Genomic DNA, 7,068 nt, shown 5'->3' on the forward strand with positions numbered 1-7,068 from the left:
GTTACTCTGAGTGTGGTGATGACGAAAGAGGGTTGTTTAAGTTCTGATAAATTGATTTACAGGCCCAGAAAAAAATCATAAGTCTTATTGGATTGCTTTTGAGCTAGATCATGATCATATTTGTTTGTTTGTTGAGATTTAATCACTTGTTTATATCTAAAATTTTTGGTATTCTCTTAATGGCAAAAGAACACTGATTTTTAAACTGGAGAAAAACTTGAAATTCATTGCTAGTTATGAGTAAGGCTAGATGTCAAATGGCTAGTAGCCGGCTCATGATTTATGAGTAGTCTAGGGTTGAATGAGATGGAGCGAAATGCACTCATTCAGAAATTGTTGAAAAAAATGAAAAGGAAAAAGATTTGTGTTTATGCATAATTGATCAAGAGTGAGCTCTTAAATACTCGAGTTACTAAGTTTTAGGGGACTTTGTGCCTAGTGACCTAAGGCTTTTATAGTCTTGGATCCACTAACCTAACGCTCGCTACATTGTTATTATTGCATAAGTCTTTTGGGACCTCACTCATTGCACGGTCAAATAAGCATGTTGTTATATGTTCAATAATAGCTTGAATCCTTGTATAACTCTAGTAGAAATAAGGTGTTGAGATCATTATGCATTTGATGTCTATTCTAGTTATAAACTTGTGATTATTTTGATGAAAGATAAGTTATGGTTATTGATCTAGTATCGAGAGTATATCGGTTAAGCATCTCACACACGCACGTTTCCGGTTTGTGAGTTGGTTTGTGGGATTTATTCAAACTCTGTTTTAAGTCATTGCATTCTTAGAGGCATTGGCTTATTCAACTGGTTATGGTTATTCTAAGGGGATCGATTGCATTATCATTTAGTTGCATTCATGTAGTTGTATTCATGCATTAGGTTTGTTTTATATATTTGAGTCTGTTTATGATTGAGGACAAGCATCGATTCAAGTTTGGGGGTGTGATAAGTAGATTTTATATCAACTTAGAACGCTTCATTACAAGCTTAAGTTGGTGTTTAGTACTCGAGTTGTTGGTATTTTGATGTGTTTTTGTATTTTTGCATCTCAGGCACTAGTTCGAGGAAGAATGGAGATTTTATTGAATATATGCTGAAAAGAGTCAAGAATCTGAAGTTAAGGCCATTACCAAATTGTAGAGGACCTTGAGAGCTTTACGTGGACTATTGGATCGTCAAAATCGGAGAACGGAACTCAATCTACAGTTAAAACAAGAAAAGGATCCAAAATCCAGTAGCACGGCGTGCCCGCGCGCAAGGCGGGGTGGCCGCGCCAGACTTCCAGAAATAGCACGCCCGCGCTGGTATGCGGGGCGTCTGCGCTGGTCCGTTCATCCAGAATCCTGATTCGAGTCCGTTTTGGAGATTTTGAAGCCCAATTCGATCCTGAAGCTTATATATACCAATAGAAAGACGTTTTTAACAACAAGGAGACCAGGGAGAGCAATACGAAGACCTAGAGAGCACAAGATGGCTACGGAGAAGAAGACTTTTGTTTTCTTTAATTTAGTTGATACTTGGATGCTTGTTTTCAATTTTTCTTTGAACCCTAATACTCTTATATTGTTTTATATCATGCTTTCATTGGAACACATGGTGACGATGAGTTCGGTTATGAACTAATCATTATTTTGGGGGTTTAACGGATTTACTTATGGATGGTGACGATGAGTTCGGTTATGAACTAATCATTATTTTGGGGTTTTAACGGATTTACTTATGGATTTCTATAGTTAATTGTTTTGATATCTTAGTGTGTGGTGATTGATTGATATCCTAGTATTAGTTGTACTTATTCGTCTTATTTGCGTAGCTAACATATAGGATAGTGTGTTAATCTCTATTGAAGCAACAGTGAATATAGAGGTTTAGAACTTGCCATGCTAGCATAAGTTCATGTATAATTGTTATGATTGATTCATAGGTAATTTTAACCATCTTACTTGCCCTATATAGTCACGATAGATAACTTGCACATTAAACCTTTATGTTGTCAAATTCTATAGACATATAAGGTCTCAACATAATTGGTGTCTATTCAGCTTCTATCTCATTTGTGGATGTCTGGTAGTAGGTTATTCGTACAAAGAAAGTTGGTGTTTACTAGTTTCGTGTTATCTGATTAGTTGTCATCACCATCACATGCTAAGGTTAAGAACAATGACTTTGAATGAAGTAGTATTGAAATTAGAATTCCATGTTTGTCTCATATAGCTAATTCAATTCTTAGTTAATTGGATATTAGTTTAATCTTAGTTATAAACATATCAACTTGTTATTGTCTTAGCATTGAGCGATAGCCATACCATTGTTGCATAGGTGCATAATCCTAAGTTAACTAAAAAGAGTCTCTGAGGGAACAAATCTGATTTATATCTTATACTACTTGCGAACGCGTATACTTGCATGTAAATTTAGCACGTGGTTTCGTCCTAACAATAATCAATCCAAAATTAGCTAGTAATAGTTTAATCGTATATACTTTTGGTTATTTACATTGTTTTTTTGGTATATATTGATCAAATTGGTATCTATTGAAAGTAAGAACACAAAGTTATCTACGTCGAAATCTTGCTAGAATAGAAAATTTTATGTTTTCGAGAGGATGACTCATGAACTACAGTGCATGCTTGGTAGGGGATAAAATTAAGCACGTAACGGGGTAAAAGGTAGCGGGAAGGGGAGCAATCGTTAACGTCAAAACCTTAATTTCTGTGAGATTTGACAATGGGGTTTGTCATGACTGGGATTTTCGCAAATTATATTACGTAAATAAAATATAAATCGTGTGGTTTATGTGTAAAATATGTGAATTAATGAAGGAATTTTTTAAAACATACATTATTCTAGTTTAATGAGTCAGTATAAGGCTTGCATTATGATATATGATTAATTATCGAGTCAGAATGAATTCGGGCCGTCAGTTGGGATACGGCCCGTAAAATACGGTTATGCGAAAAGTGGATTTGATGATAATTATTGAAACGAGAAATTAAAGGAGTATGTAAAAATATGTAATATGAAGAATCCTATGTGTATATGTTATTATTTGGATTCGAGTATATGAAGCCATATCATTATCTGAATTAACGATTATTCGATAAATGTATAAATAATTATGAATAGAGTTTAAATGCAAAAATGTACAGATATGAGATCTGGTTGATTGCAATATGTAAACATATGTTATGTGACCCGTACGTGTTTAAATTTGTGATTGTGGAATTTTTAGCTATTTTTAAAGGATTTATTATGTGGAAAATAAGGGTCATTTGATCTTTAAATATTTTTATAAAATTATCAGAGTATTATCGAGTTATGAAACTTATTTCTTTATCTCTATAATAGTAATATGATGTTTTAAAAATAAGAGTTCAATTTATTTTAAGGCTTTGATATTTTAAAATGATTTTGTGAAAGTTATTTCAATTTTGCGCATTATCTTGCAAATTTCGCAGAAATTAAACCGTTTGCTCAAATATTATTTCAAAAATACCTAGAGGTAGACATTATCATAAACTTATTTTAAAAATGAGTTTCGTAATTAAATTCCATGTTTCCTGTCTATTAGATAATTTACAAATCGGTTCTTAGAATATTCAGAAATCAGAAAAATCAGAAAATAAAAAAAAGGCAAAGGACATTTCTTCCCCTGCCTTTTCCCATATAAAAGCAGACCCTCCCCGCCACCCATTTTTTTCCGGTGGCACCATCTCTCTCTCTCTCTCTTCACTTTTGTGGCGCCCTCCAAACCCGGGTCAGAAGTTTGGGGTCCACACACACACACCTTATTAATAACCTGCTTATAACAATAATAAAGATAATAATAATGATATACAGTGACCCTACTTACCGATTACCATGGACCGCAACAGGTTAAAGTATGCACACAAGCCAACCACACTTACTTATACTACAAACCATTCAAATCCCAACTATCCAAACTCAGAACTGAGTATTAAACATTATTACAAACTATTACAAACTTAAATTATTCCAAAAGAAGCCTACTAGCTCAACTCGATTAACCTGAACCCCTAGCTCTCGCGCTGGACTGGGGATCCTCGGTACCAACCGGTTCCTTCTTAACTGGAAAAGAACATAAACAACATCGCACAAATGAGCTAACTAGCTCAGCAAGTCACAATAACAAAACTGAGAATAATGATCATCAGGTAAATATGGTTATGATATCAAGTGAACAATGGATTATGATTTAGAATTGGATATTATATTTTCATTTTAAAAACCAAGGTTAGGCTGCTGATCAGTCACGCACTAACCCCGAGCAAAGCACACAGCACTGCTCTAACTACTGGATCCAAGGCACACATTGGCCTAACTTGACCATTATATGGTCTGACCACGAATCTGGTCCACAATTTTATAAAAATAATCCAATTCTACCATAATAGCAGAATAAGCAGTAATAAACAATAAACAGGATCATTAACAACATTGGATGTTCAATAATGAAAATGGTTTCAATCTACATAAAGATCAATATGGCATTTCCAAAGCTTGGCTGCTAGGTAGTGAAAGAATTGGATAACAAAAAGATCAATGTTTCAGGGTTTCAAGGATTTGGTCTTTCAAAGCATAAGATACTATGGTTTGAGTGTGTAAGCAATCTGGTTTAGTGTTTGATAATTAGTTTGTATGTATTTGTGGAGTAGTATCGTATATTTGAGGTTCGTATTTGGGGATACAACAATCAATGGTTTAGAAAGAATCAGGTTTACAACTCAAGATCAATAACTGGAATCAGGGTTTAGGGTTCAGTGCTTCAAAGCACTTGCAATATAAACAGGACTATCAATCACTATAATATCTCGAGAAAGTTCAGAACACTTGACTGGTACTAGCTTATTACACTGCACTTGCTCTCAATCACCACTGTCTTACTCCTTGACTATCTGTTTCCCTTTCCTATGTCTTGCCTCTTCTGCTCACATATCATAAGCATCTATCAATATTTAACTCATACGATTCGATTCAACACATACTTCTATCTACCCTTCGTTTCACCCAAATCCGATTGACGGATTGAAAGTTACGCAATAAATAAGTAAACATTGAATATATAGACCGACAGTTAACCAACAAGTCACATATAACACATAACACGTCACATAATCAATGGTATATCATTTATAAAGAAGTCTCGGGTCATAAATAGGCTTTCAGATATTTAAAATTATTTTTAAAATATTTTTCGGAATTAAAACAGATCGTTGAATCAATTTCGAAGTAGTAAACAGGGTTTGGTTGGCCAATTCTGGCTTCAAAACAATTTCATAATAATTATCGAGCCTTGAAAACGATTTAAAATAATATTTTAAAGCTCGAAACTATTTTTCGGAATTTTTAAATTATTTTAAAATAATTAAATCTAATTAAATAATCAATTAATAATTAATTAAATCAAGTAATCAATTAATTTTTGAATTAATTGACTAATTAATCAATTAAAAATTAACTGAAATTAATTAACTAATTAATTCAGATTTATTTTTGAATTAAATATAATTTTTGGAATTAAAATAATAATTTTTGGAATTTTCAGAAATTAAAATCGAATTTTTATAATTAAAATAAATAGAAAATATGATTTTAAATAATTTATAAACAGGAATCCAAAATATGCAAATTCTGGAAACCTGGGGGACTAAACTGTTTCTTCCCCAAAAGTCCAAGGGCCTGTTTGCAATTTTGCAAACCCCCGCCGTCGACTCGCCGGAGTGTGGCCGGCGAACACGATTTCGGCCACCTCAGGCCACCAAACTGTCCATAATTAATCTACACATTACCAGGAACTTATTTATGCAATCAAAACACATCAATCATCCCTGTCCTGGCCGGAAATTGGCCAAGAACATTGCTGGTTTTCGGCGAACATCGAAAATCTTCAAAACACAACTCCCTTCGATTCACTAATCCTCTGTTAACGAGCTATATACCAATCGATTGCAAATTTCATAAGGAACATAATCCACTATAAATTAACAGATAATAACCCTTAAATCAAAAAGCCCCAAAATTTTAATTGAAAACATTCATACGGGTTATAAACCCTAATTTTAAAATTCGAGAATTAAACTCACTTTTGAGCATGTTATTGAACTCCAAATCAGATGTATGACATATGAAAATTATCAGGAAAACAAGCTCTACAATATGCAAGCATCAAGCTCTACAATATGCAAGCATCAAATCATACAAACAATCATCCGAACAAAAATTCATATTTTTAATAAAATTAATTCGAAAATAAATAATTTTTCAGAAAATAAACCTTGATTTATGGAGTAATTTGGAACACAGAATTTGATAGAACACCTCAAGACCTTCGTTTTGAGTACTCGAGCTATTCAAACGGACTCCGGTAACACCTCCGATTGTTGGTTTGATTCTCAGAAAGGTTTATGAATTTAGGGTTTTTCTCTGGAAAATTATATATTAGCTGACTACAAATGATTTTGATACGAAATAAAATACGGTAAAAGGCTATTTATAATTACGGAAAATTAGTATCCCGTTGGATCATTCCGGATTAAAACGGTACGTTTATTTATAAAAACTGATCCAAACGGTATCGGTTTTCGGGACAATTATCCAAATCAGTACAATTTGTACTGCGATCTTGGTCTCAGCGCCTGGTTACACGTGCTACGAGGTGATAATTGGGATAGTTTAATAAAAAAGCTCTCGTTTATCGAAAATACAAGTTTTATTAATTTACCGAAACGATTATTGTATCGAAAATATTGCGTTGGGACCCGCGCAGGACAAACCGTACGCCGGATCGAAAAAGTCGAAATATGGAATATGCTCGGAATATTACAATTAGGTGAGGAAAGAGTTCTCGGAAGAGTTTCGGGTTCCAAAAACGTAACAACGGATGACGTCGGTTGGTTCCTGTTTTTATAAAATAGATTTTAAATACCCGGAAAGAGATTTTATAAATTTCATATGATCCTTATAAATTCATAAATCAATATAAAAATAATTAGGAAGATATGACAATTATCTATATTTTATTTTGGACATATAAAAATTAA

Source organism: Apium graveolens, chromosome 4 (genome assembly GCF_009905375.1).
Source record: "Apium graveolens cultivar Ventura chromosome 4, ASM990537v1, whole genome shotgun sequence".
Classification (NCBI taxonomy): Eukaryota; Viridiplantae; Streptophyta; class Magnoliopsida; order Apiales; family Apiaceae; genus Apium; species Apium graveolens.